Source organism: Pelmatolapia mariae, linkage group LG16_19 (assembly GCF_036321145.2).
Source record: "Pelmatolapia mariae isolate MD_Pm_ZW linkage group LG16_19, Pm_UMD_F_2, whole genome shotgun sequence".
NCBI lineage: Eukaryota > Metazoa > Chordata > Actinopteri > Cichliformes > Cichlidae > Pelmatolapia > Pelmatolapia mariae.
The window spans coordinates 31,544,355-31,558,137 of NC_086241.1; positions in this window are offsets into that span (position 1 = coordinate 31,544,355).

Here is a 13,783-nt window from a genome sequence, read left to right on the forward strand (position 1 = left end):
ACCAGCAATCGTTCATTTTTTGTGTGGCTTTTTTTCACGGTTTGTTAACATGCTGTGTAGGTGTGTACTTGACTAGCTGATATCGACATAACGGGGAAACGTGGTTTGACTATTCTTCACCTGTAGTTTGAATGCTGAACATTTGTTTAAATCACAAGACCAGTCACTATACAGAGATGTGCTTCTGAATGTGGACGATGTGTCTTCTGATTCTGTAATGCAGTTCTGCTGGTGTTGAGTGATGTAAACAACCGATCGATCTAAACTCTTTAAACGTCAAAATTGATCATTAGATTTTTTATGACACAACAGTGGTGAGTGTTCCCACCTTCTCCTCTTTGTAACTTAACGCGATCTTTCCGTTTTCGAGGTTTGGACATGATTTTGGAGTATATCTTCGCAGTAGCGTTTGACCGCAAAGTAAAACTACCGGAAACGTACAACCCCACATCCGGTCTCAAACCAGGAAGTTAGCATTTTCTCGTGCACAGGGTCAATTGGAGTTGTATTTGCTAGACTGTCTTTTTTCTACAGTTATTAAGCCATTTGATGCTCTGTTTTTGCTTTGTTAATTTTGATATATTTAACTTTAATATAGACTGGAGATGCACCACTCAATCAACCAGAGATTGGAGTGGTTTTATAAGACACTTAAATTAGTTTTGTTTCTTCGAAGCAAAAAAAAAAAAAGTATCGGTGGGTCACAATCAGAAATCAGTCTGGAAAATTGCAGTCAATGCATCTCCAGGGCTGGACTGGGACAAAAAATCAGCCCGGGCATTTTGACTCGAGACCGGCCCACCAGGTAAAAAATAAAATAAAAACAAATGCTGTTGTGACACTGATGTACACTGTCTTGTTGGTATATATGTATGATTTCTATACATTTTACATCAGATAAAAACTTTGGTCGTAAGATTCAGATAATTATTTGTTAAAAGCTAGACATTTTAAATGAAAATAAGAAAGAAAAGTATTTCTTTGTGCCCCCCTTTCCCTGTTAATGCCCTACCTGCCCCCTTGGCAAAACTTTTCTAGACCCGCCCCTGCACAGTTACTAGCTGTCAGCTACGTAAAAAAGGATCCTGGTGTTATCTGTCTCTCAGAAACAGTTCATAACTTCCCTTCAACTCATCCATGTCACCTAAAAGGTAAACTTGTTTCTCCATCACCTTTTCAGCTCTGATGATTCAGTAAGGACATCTCCTGGTTTCATCTTCATGTTTCCTTCTCACCACATATCATGACCAGCAGCTTTTACGGCTGTGGCTCCAGCAAACATCAGCTGATACTAGAAAGTAATATTTAATAAATTCTAACAACAGCTGATCAAGGTTAAAAGTGCTGCTGTTGTTTAGTGCGACCACTGCTGGTTTCCTCTTTCTGGCGCGAAGTGGGCGATAAACAAACAAGAGAGAAAAGCCTATCAGCTGATCATTGATCAGTTCCATGACTGAAGGAGCAACAGCAGAGAAAGGGAGAGAGAATGAGAGAAGAAGAGGCAGCTGTAAAGACACAGAATAACTCCAGCTTTGTGTCTTTTTTTCATTCTAGCTGAAGTACGGGACAGATCGCGTTCCTTTTCAGCCCAATACGAAACGCGGCCGGCCCGGCGGCCACCACGGGTCTCTCCTCCTCCTTCCTCCCCTTTCCCTCATCCACCTGTTGGCCTCTGTGGAAGCTCCGCCATAGCCACCACCAAACATGTTTTACAAAAACAACAACAACAAAAAAAACCCATCGGCCCATAAAAATGAAAAATCACCATCGGCCCACCAGGTGAATGCCCGGTATGCCCGATGGCCAGTCCAGCTATGTGCATCTCTGTAATATATTATTACATAACAGTCATATTTGTACTTATTTTACCTTTCTGATTAGAGTTTACCTTCTGATTCCTATTCAGTGATAATGTAGTCTATTTTATCAAGCTTTACACCATTCAACTTATTAATGCTATTTATTTATTCCAGATTGAAGTTAAACTCAACAATTATATAACAAAGTATGCCCAATCTTATTGAAATATTTAAATAATAAGAATTATTTACAAAATTTAAGTGGGGTGACCATGTTTTATGCCTGGAAGTGTGTTGAAACAAGAGATTTAGTCAATTGTAGTAAAATGCCTCTCTGTAAATATCACAGACATACCAGCATCAGAAACCACTTTTCAGCATCTGCTGCAGCAGCCTCTTGATAACAGTCACCTTCAGCCACCATAACCAGCTGTTTCTTATACACACAGTTGTCTCTGTTGTGGGTTGTGCTTCTAACTTCAGTTATCATTTGTAAAGCTGTGCCATCGACAGACAATCCATCCTCTTGTCTTAAATCCGTAATAAACCAATCGGCATGGAATAACAGAAGGGCAGTACTCCAGAACTGGCCTCCCAGTAAGAAAAACTAAAAGACTTGAGCCATTTTCCTTCAGTTCGGTTACATTATCTGCAAAATAAATTATATGGGGTTTTTTTCTTCCCAGAAGCATGTATAAATGTTTATTTTAGCTGTTTAGCTCCATTCACTACTACTCATTGCGGATTGGATTGTAAGCACCCCTCCTGTGCCTCTGGCTGAATTGCAACATATTTTAAACTAAAGTATATGGAAGTGGAATTGCTATCCTGGCTTTAATGGTACTTTGCAATATACGGCCTTTATGATTTAATAATTAGGCCCCTAGTTGGAATGGGAACAAGGTTTTGTCAGATTAGATTTGTTTCATTTCAATGTCCTGTGAAGCAGAGTTAACTGATAGTGCAAAAAGTGTTCAAAAATGTATACTTGCAAACACCTCGGATAATGCAGGTAAGTAAAGGTGCATTTTAATGTTAATGTTGTTTTCATTTTACGTTATTTTCCCTCTCTGTAGCTCTCTTAGTGTTTTTGAGGACAATCAGTTAACAAAGCTAGACTTAATGACTTTAAAGACTAAACACAAGTTAAGGCTTCTAAAACATCAGCATCCCTGGAGTCGCTGCATCCTTTCCATCACCTCCAGCAATTGGTGACACAAAGTAGTCAATGAAATATTTCAGGGGTGGACTAATTGGAAAAAATAGAACCTGGGAAAGTTTTACATGACAGATCAAGCAGAAAGTATTACAAAAAAAGGAAGCCAGAGCTACGGGAATGAGTCTGGGCTTGACGTAGCAGAGCTTCGGTGTGCTTGCTGTCGTTCAGAATGCCAAGTGATGATATCTCCAGTTCATTTGTGGTATGTATTAGGTATACCTGTGGGCGAGCAGTTTGGCCATAGGGTATGTCCCACATTTTTCTCATTGTGTGTTAGAAGTTTAAGTGTGTATAGAGCGTTGTGTGTGTGTGTCTTGCATATATCTGCATCCTTGAATTCCAGGTTTGCAGGTTGCATGTGGGAGCAGAGAAAGAGCACCTGGCTGAGGGGTGAGTCACAAATGCAGGTAATTGCTCTGACATTTAATTCTAATGAAGAACCGGGAAAGATAATGGTGCCTACTGGCATTAGCAGACATGCACATACACACACGGCTACATGCAAATAAAGACACACAAATATGCACACGTACGCATCACACACAAAGCCCTCCTCAACACTTACCACTGTACAACCTGTGCTTAAGACCCTGACTCATACACATTAAGGAAGAAAATGTGGAGGAGGGAGAAATGTATTGCGGCCCCAGACAAGATGACAGTCAAAAGGACACTTACACAGCCAAACAGTGCCAGCACTAACAGAAGGCAGACAGTGGGGATGAAGAAAGAGGGATGGAGAGGGTAAAGAGGTGACTAATGCAGGAGATGCTGATTAGCTTACTTGAAAACAGTCTGAGAGTTTAGAGAGAAATGGAAAGTGAGTTCATAGTTTGAGTACACTGAAAACTCTCCAATTAAGTATTTCACTCTGGAGGAAAAGGGGAATATTTTCGAGTAATATTGTAGTCAAACAAAGAGTGGGCAGTTTCACATGGTGAAACATTTCCAGTAGATCTTTGACCGCTATTGCACTTATTTGAAAAGGTGAAGGCTAAGATGCAGTAAATTAAACTGGGGTTTTCACAGATGTCTGGCTGCGTATTTGCATGTACAATAATAATAATACTGTCATGCATGTCTGTGTGTGTGCATGTGCGTGTGTGCGCGCTTGCATGCAGAGCTCGCTCATCAGCATGTTTAAGGTCACGTCTGATGTCACCGTGTTTTCCCTTTAGTTAAAGGGTTGAAAGCTGATTTGTAGCTTGTCCCTGACTCATCGTGGTTTCCTTTATCTTGATTGCAGCGTGCACATGTATGTGTGTGTGTGTGTTTGTGTGAGCATGAACAATGTTGAAAAATGCTGAAAGATGTGACTCACATATGTTGCAGTTGACTGCCGCAGTCGTGAACGTCAGGGTAAATGTTAGGACACCAGGTACAACCTTGACACCACAGAGATCACCGCTCTGTATCTTTCATTGTACTTCTTAGAATTTTTTAGGGTGTTTTTTTTCTTCTTGTTTTGTGCCCACACACACACACACACACACACACACATTAAATAACACATTGTACAAAAGCTCTCATTCATTTAACCTCTGTCAGAGATTTGATGTTTTTGACATACTGTGAAACGCCCATCTGGTTTTGGGAAATTCTGCTTTTCAACTTCTTGCTCTTTTGTTCTGTCTCTCCACCACAACCACCCCCAAACAACAGTGACTATTTGCTGATTGTCAGCTTGTGCGAGGACTACAATGACTTTATCAGTGACTTTGATTGTGTATTAAAGAGCCTGTGTTTTAGAGAGAGAGAGAGACGGGGAGAGAGAGAGGTCTGGGCTACCAGTGCAGTACAAGAGCCCTTGAAATTTTGCCTGTTGCTCGGGTAACAGCAAGGATACATTCAGGTGAGTATAAAAAAAAGGAAAAAAGTACACGCAAACTGTGCATGCGTTTGTCTTTTGTGTTTCTCTTCGAGCACAGTGAATTTCGCTTTAACAGCCGGACAAAATAGGTCTCAATCATCAGCGCTGTCAGTTAAATCACCGCGCTGCTCGCTTACATTTGTTTCTGCACACCATTCTGCTGCTCCTTTCACCACCTGAGTAGGCTCGCTCCTTTCATTAATTTAACAGAGGTTTGCCCTTGCTAATGTACGTCGCCCCTGCTCAACTTTTATTTTCACCATAATTCATCAAAGGCGGTGTGACATCAGTGGCCTTTATTAGCCTTTATTGCCGGCACATGTTCGCTGTATTCGGGGGACTTTCTTTGGATTGTGTATTCCCCCCCCCCCCCCCCAGTCACCCAACCGTTAGTGCATCCTCCATTAAATATGATGCTTTTCATTGGATTCAAAACCGACAGTCCTTTTCAGCAGGTTGGCACGCCCTCGTCATTGTGCTGCTATCTGTTGACAAATCCCACGGCTGCAAAAAAAAAAAAAAAAAAAAAAACCCTTAAAAACTGACAGTCACTTCTCGAGCGTGGATCTCTTTTAAACAATGTTTCAGTTTTACTTTCAAATTATTTATTTATTTTATTTTATTATTTGCCAAAGCCCGCGTTTGAGTGGTGGAGGTGAAACCCATTATAAGATGTGTCGGCGGAGAGAGAGAGAGCGCGAGAGAGCGCCAGAATAAGTGAGGGGGGACGAGCCGCTCAGCGGTGAGTGGGCTTTCGTGCATTCTTTTCGCCTTATTCACTGAGGAAAGCGTGGGCGGTTTACCTAAGGGGGAAATGTTTTATTATACGCTGTCTTTGAAATCGATGACTAATTGTGCTCCCGTTTTTCTCTCCCTCCTCATCCACGCAACTCATGTCCATCCATCTCCCTCAGCTCCATTTTCTTCCGATCCTTGCCTCTCTACAACCCCAAGTGTCTCCCAACTCTCTCTTTCTGGGCTTGGATCTGAGGCTTGCAGTGGTTTTTGGGGGGTGAGGGTCTAGCAAATGGGAAGAGGATGTGTGCTGCTACACTCTGTCAAGATGCACTGTAGTACTTGCTGTAGCATATGATGTGGCACTCTAAATCCATGAAAAAGGGTGTTTTAAGAAAGAAGCAGAAATGTCCTGAAATGAAAAGAGTACACTGAGACAAATGGAGAGTGAGTGTGATTGAAAGGCATTAATACATTTGAAAAAAAAAAAAAACCCAAAACAAACAAAAGACAAAAAATGAGAGACAGAAGTGCATTTTCTTGACATGAGTCACTACTGGCTGAAATCTTTGTAATTTAAGCCATACATGGTGAAGGATAAAGAGAGCAGGAGGGGTAGAGGCAAGCAAGGAAAAGAAGGCAGATGCTGACGTGACCCATCACAGAAATGACCGCCTTTAATCACAGCACAGTGGGTGGGTTCAGTTAAGTCTGTGGATGAACTTCATGTGGCAATACCTGCCTGGGTTCTGTCCATCTTAAGACAATTAGTGAAAGGAGTTAACAGACATAGCAGGTAAAAAAAAAAAGTGACACGCTACATATGCGATTTGCAGGGTGATAAATACTTTTCTTCCCTTTCTGTAGACAGGTTTAAAACACAGTCCCATCACAAACAAATAAAAACGGAAAGGGATTCTAGAAATTCCTATTTTTGTAATTCCTATTTTTGTTTCCTCTCATTCCTAACTTGAAACATGATATGTCAGAGGGTCTTCAGTCAGGCCTTAACAAATCCCACACTTAATCCTACATGCAGTGGTAGGATTAGCATGGTTTCCACCCATTGTGTCGTAGTAAAAAGAAACAAGGTGCAATAAATGTTCACTAAACATGGCACAACACTCCTAAAATAGAAGATGTGATCAAATGAAAATCCTTATCTCATTTAAATGAACTCAGACTTCCCTTAAAGAGCCTCCTCTCATGCACCTCTGGACTGCCTCCAGCACAGCTGCCTGTTGGTACCATGGTGACCTGGTTGGTACCAAGGAACACATTTATTGGAAATAACTCAAAGTGTGGTGATTCAACTCAGTCTCACGGCAGTTCGTGAAATAGCCATGACCTTTAGTCTATTTACGTGTGCTGCTGTTCCTCAGCACAAATTTCCCTACACTATTTTGTAAAAATGAGCACAACTTTCACTCTCATAAGTACTGATTTGTGTCCACATACACAAAATCAAAAGGCATTCAAAATGTTTAGAGTATGTTTAGAAAAAAGAAATTACAATTTTTCAATTGTAATTTAAATAAAGATGAAAACAATTTTGCTTTCGCTTTTTTCGCTGTGAGATGTGGTTCTGTACTTTCCACTGTGGTAGTGGCAGCACATAGTACATGTGCTTCTTGGCTACATAATTAAAATCTTTGCTTACAGATAGATGTTCCATCCGCTTACCAAAATTGTAATTCAAATTGAAATGTAAGGATTGCTGTTTGACACAATAGATAAGATCTGTCATGCATCACAGTGTCTGTGGAATGAACATACATGAGGCGATCTAAAATTAGCAGCAATATAAAAACATTCTGGAGGAGTTATTACAGTTCTGCATTTTTGAATTTGTCTTTAATTAGTCTTTATTTTATTTTGTATTATTTTGTAATTTAAATATTGTTTAGGTTCAATTCAAACTAAGAAATACTTCTTACAGCAGTTAATATAGTAATATAATTGCTATATTACTTTTCGATTACTAATATAGTAATCATAATAACAGTAATAACTAGTAGGATATTTATAAATTAAGAAAGCAAAACAGAATTGAATTTTTAAAAGAAAAGATTTTCTATTAGACACATTGCCCTGTACAGTAATTGGACGTAATATAAAAGATTTACTGTAGCTGAGCTGAATCAGTGTGATAGAGATTAAACTATGATGCCTGTCCAGTAAGTGATGCAGATTGTGGTCAGGATTATCCATGTGATTGGTTCAGTGATTTCTACATCACAGTGTCCAGTTTGCAGCCAATCACAGAACTAGCTTCACTAATGAGTTTTAAAACCTTCACACACTGGACACGTAAAATCTATCTTTTGTGAATTGAAAATATTTTTCAGACTCACCTATTGTTAAAACAGCCATTTACATTTGCGGCATTCCTTTTTTCAAACCAAATTTTTCGATTGTGAACAACAGATCTGACCAATCAGACTACAGCAGTTGTCGCTCAAAATGCTTACTGTTACTGAACGTACAATGATATGGAAATAGTAAAATAATACTACTATTTTTCAGACTTTTTCTCCTCATGCTGGTCACTATTTTACAGACTTTTTTTTTTTTTTTACCACTCTGCCTCCTAAGATGTGGTCCCAGCTCTGCCAACAAGAGTTCAAACTACCTCACTGACATCATGAAGTATGTACGAAAATACAGATACAGCTTCAACTTCTGGATCAAGCCCATTTCTTCCTTTTATTGTTTAGAAACTTCAGGATCAGCTTATTATCGCTTGATATTGACTTAAGTTTTTTCACATTGTATCCTTTGATGACGAAACGCTTTTGGCAGGTCTGTACTTTACATTACAAGTTCAAGTCCGAAAAATTCCAAATTTTGTGTCAATAAGGCAACACCTTATTTTGGTTTTTAATTTTTGTACATTCAGTGACCAGTACTTATATGTACTTGTAAGTCAGAGGTGTACCAGTTGAACAGGAATGGAGACAGGACAGTTCCTTGTTCGCCAAATCAGAGCACTGTCTAATCTCATATACTGCAGTCTGCCTGTTAGGTAGTCAGTAATCCATGAGAGACTGCGCATGTTTACTGACGTTTCCTGTAGCTTCTCTCTCAATAGCAGTGGCTGGTTCATGACATAAGCACTTGAGAAATCAGAGAGGGTAATACTGATTGTGCACTTGTTCCTTATATAAATGTGAGCAAACTATCTGCAGAGAGAGGTTAAGCTTTCTAAGTTCAAAAAGATCTTTTTGATTTTCATTTGTTCAGAAATATAATTATTATTTTTATTTCAGTTAGCTAAGATGCTTTAGAATACCTGAATGTTTTACTTGGTTTTGTGTTATTTAAATAACTTTGGTTTAACAACCTTGGACATTAGTATGAGGAAATGATCTTGAATGGGAGGTTGGCCAAATTTTAATCAGGTAAGGATTTGACTTTTAGCATCCTAAAATCTTCTGATCATCAGATAATTAATTAAATAACTTGTTTAGTGATTCAGGTATAAAGCAAAAATTAAAAAAAATGTTTTAAAAAAGTTTTTTTTAAAAGAGGCTCATGTAAAGTAACAACTTGTAACCTAGATTTATGATTTTCATGAAAGTCAGCATGAAAACTGTAATGCATGTTTAATCAGAAAGCGACTGTGTAATGTTTTCACTCTTGTATTCTGAAGCAGCACATTCCAAAAATAGATAACAGCTCAGCAGCAGTAAACTGCTGTCCTGGTGGCTGGAAACGGCTGATGTGGAAACATAAACAGTTGTACTCCAGGAAGAATTCCTGACCCATACTAGTAGACACTGGCCTAGGGTCTCCTGCACAGCATTATTACAACAGCTACATAGTGACTACAAAGACACCAAATGAACCATACACAGATGTGCAATGATCATAAGAGGGCAAAATGACTACAAAAACTGGCAAAAACCACCACAAAACTGATGCAAAACAGGATGACGCATATAACTGATAAGTGAATGCACCAGGACATAACAAAAAGCAACTACAAAAAGATGGAAAACCCCATTAAAAATAGATATTTTGGGGACTTTTATATGTCTGTTTTTTCTTTTTCAGCTGATAAATGCCTAAAAGATTTTCCTCTTTGTGGACTTTTCAGCTGTCTTTCCATAACAACATCTTTTGTTTGATATGGACTGTTTTATCAAGTTTATCTATCTGTCCAACAGAATTTTTGAAATATGGACTAAATAAGGTGTTTCTCTCATTATTAAGTCATGAAATCATTGGAAAAACACACCTACCCCATTTCATTTTGAATTTCAATATTCAAGTTTATTAGCTTTAGGAGCCATCCCCAAGAATCAGTATATATAGCATGTAAACCACCTTCATAAAGAGATTTCAGAGGTGTGCCAAGCAGTGTTGCGCTGTTACTCAAAAAAATGTCATGTATCACACATGATAGTCCATCAAGTGGAAATTTCAGATTTTTTCTAGATAATGCCAGAAAGAATTTGGAACCAACTATGGTTTAGCGATTGCCTTGCCAATATTATTACCCATCAGGCATCAAATTCCATTGGCCATTTATTCAGCACTTTATGATCCTCTTTTCTGTTAACTAAAAACTATTGTACATAAACAAAGGAGCAGCATCTGGAAAAAAAACAAAAAATTAAGTCAGCTTAGAAATGCCAAAACCTGCAGTTACAGTAGTGGCCACTTGAGGCTTGCTCCAAACATGCGTCGATCTCCATAGACTGGTATGTTAAAATGTCAGACTTCCCAGCATTAAAAAGATGTTTATAAAAGATGTTGTGAGAGGCCACATCATCTTCATACCTTGATACCTTTTTTATTTAGTCATGGATACTGGAGTTGCCGCTTTGACTGGTGACAGGTGTCCTGTAACAGGCAGCTGGAGCCGATTGGAGTCTGGTTAGCCTCACCCCTCCTAAGATCATTTGAAATCATAAAATCCAGGAAGGTGATTGGGGGATCAAACTATCATCACAGCCCACCATTTTCCACATTTTTAAGAATCAATATTAATATTAAAGTTCGTTGCTTCTTTGTACAGTATATATACATATGTCCTCCTGAGAACCAAGGAAAAAAGTACCTTTCAGTTTAACTTTTTTTGTGATTTCCCACCCAAGCACATGAGATATCATTGGAAAGTCCAGGATGTCTTCTATTGAGCATAAGCAAAAAATATAGACCAAAAACAAATGTCCATTACAGAGGACATAAATGAATAGGCTGGGTCTCAGGAGGACATGAGGTGAGATATATATGTGAGATGAGATTATGAAACTATGTCAGCTGAGCAGGTGCAAACAGTATCTGCCTGCAGCAAAAATCCTTGCCCTCTAATTTATAACACTGTATTCTGTTATTTCCCTTGAGGTTACAAGAAAATCATTTTCATCACTTGCTGTAAGTACAGTATGTGCTCTATATTATTAACTGTGAGACGTTATCTATTATTTTTTTGGTGCTCCATATCGACTGATGCTAGAACTCAAGCACCAAAGATCTGAAAACCAACATTTGGCACAACACGTCAAATCTGTTCAGTCCACATGGCCAACTGTACATGAGTCATATTGTATTTACCATAACCAGCCTCGAGTCCTGCCTCATCTCTGACCAGAAGCTACTGTTTCATTTACTGTGGTCTGGATGAAGACAGTGTCCTGGCTACACACACGCACACACACATGCACAAACCTGCACATGTTCTCAAATGCAGCACTTCTACTTGACAGCTGGTGTTTTCCAAGAAAAAAAATGGTTAGGAGGACTTTTGTGGTTCTTTTTTTCCTTCATATTAAAAGAACAAAAACAGAGACACATGTTGTGAGTCACCACAGTATGTCATGGTCATCCATCAGAGAAGAGGGTGTCCTGTGTCAGTGGGGAAGTCGCTCCACTAGTAGCAGATTTTTTATGACTAGCACTGGCCTAACAACTGCCTTAACAGTGGACATCTCAATGCCAGGTGTGGCCTGTTCCCTAGTTATTCCATGACAAAATAAGCTAATAAAATATTTAGAGTTGATTCCAACCATTTAATTTGGTAAGTATTCAGTGGAACTCTTAATATAAGGTCCAAACAAATATTGGTCAAAGTGAAGAAGGCCATTATTAGGTTAAAAAAAACAAAATAATTCTATTAAAGAGAGCAAAACTAGTGCACATGCTTTAAGAGCAAAACTTTAGGAGCAGCCATATCGACAACCTGTTACATTTTTAAAACAAATGAATGCAAAAGGCCTGAAAGACAACAGAGAAAAACCCGTCTGCAACATCTGGCAAAGTCAAGAACACTCCTGACGAAGCGGGCATATCATTGTCAAAGTCTAAAATCAAGGTGAAAACCAATGGTTACACTCAAGAACAAAAGTATGGAGAAGGAAATACCTGAAGCATACTACATTATCTTTCAAGTTTGGCAGAGGCAGCTATGGCATGGACACGTTATGGCCACCAGAGGAACTGGACCAATAGTGTTTATTGATAATGGGACTTTTGATTGAAGCAGCAGGATGGATTATGAAGTGTGTTGGCTATATTCTGCTCAGATTCAGTCAAATGTTCTACAGCTGCTTGGAGAGCACTGAAGAGTGCCAATGGATAACAACCCAAACCAATGTTCCCTCTAAGCTGCGCGCGTGCGCAATTGCGCACTGCTGGCACGGTCTCTGTGCACAGAAAATCTGCATTGCGCACAAAAAAAATCTAACCTGAATTGAAATTAAAATTAAAACTTTAACAATTCTGTTTTGCAGTGTTAGTCAGTAAGTGACTGGCTGCTCCCGTATGGGATTAGAACGATGCCACCTTATCCCATAGTCCAGCCATAGATGCGATTCACACTCGTATATACGCAGCTAATCAACGTCGTTGACAGGCTATGACAGCGTCCTTATGTGACGACACCGGTGTTTTAGCTAGCAAAGCGGCGTGGCTGATGTGGAGTGAAGCCACGTTAATGACAACGTGTACAACCATTGGAGATGTGAGCAGGACAGACGGAACAATTGACGGAAAAAGTGTGGACTTTATACCAGTTTTTAAATTGTGTTGATAGGCCACGTAAAACCAGAGTTATGATAAAAATATATGCAATGTTCGGTTTTCTTCCTGAATACTATCGTTGTTTATATTTACTGCGGGAAGAAACGGTAAAAACTGCGTTTTATAAGGAAAACGCTCGAAAGCACTCTCCGCCTGTGAGCAAAAACAAAACCAAAAAAACCCCCCAAAGAAACCTCACCCTTTCCTATTGGTGGAAAAAAGTACCATGTGGACCAATCAAAAAATGATATGGCAACATGGCATTTAGTTGTTTAGGAAGGGGGAAGTTTTAGGAGTGACGGCGGTGCTTTGGGATGTGAGAGATTTGCGATGTTTAGCGCAAATCTTGTGTAGTTAGTGTGTAGTGTAGTCAATAGTTTTGTTGTGTGTGTCAGAACAATGAGGCGACTGCTGAATGTTACAGATGTTACAGGAGTGATACATCTCCTGTTGTCAGGCCTGCAGGTATCAGGCTGTTGTTCTCCTTTATCTCACAGTGGACAGAAATTATTTTTTGGAGTGGCACAAATAATTTGTGTGGCATCAAATTTGATGCAGAACAGCTGATTGTTCTGTAAATAGTTTGAAATGTTTATTTAAAAAAACGCCTTGGCTGCATTTTTAGGTAAACAGCTGCAAAAAACTTTGTTGTTTGCATAACTCAGTTACTTTTTTTTTTTTTTTTTTTTTTTTTTAAACCTGTCCCGTTTGGTTCTTTTGCCATCAGAATTATTGTCTAAAGGCGAAGAAAGATGCCCAACGGATTTACTTTACCAAATGGACCATCCCAGCCAAGCCGTAATGGTCCATTTGATTTACCTTTTATTGTTTATTTTATTTTATTTTATTTTATTTTTTTTACTTGCTAGATACGGGACAGGGGAAAAGAAAAGAGAGAAAGAAAGAGGGGGGAAAAAACAAAACAAAACAAAAAAAAACAGCGGAGAAGAGGGACGGGGATAAAGGGCAAAAAACAAAAACCAACAAAATAAGCAGACAAAAAATACATATATCAATCACCTGGATCACCTGTTGAGAAAGAAAAAAGAAAACAAGCAGAAGAAAACGAGAGTAATAGAATAAACAACATCACAATGATATATGGGAATATAACACTAAATACTTAATATTAAA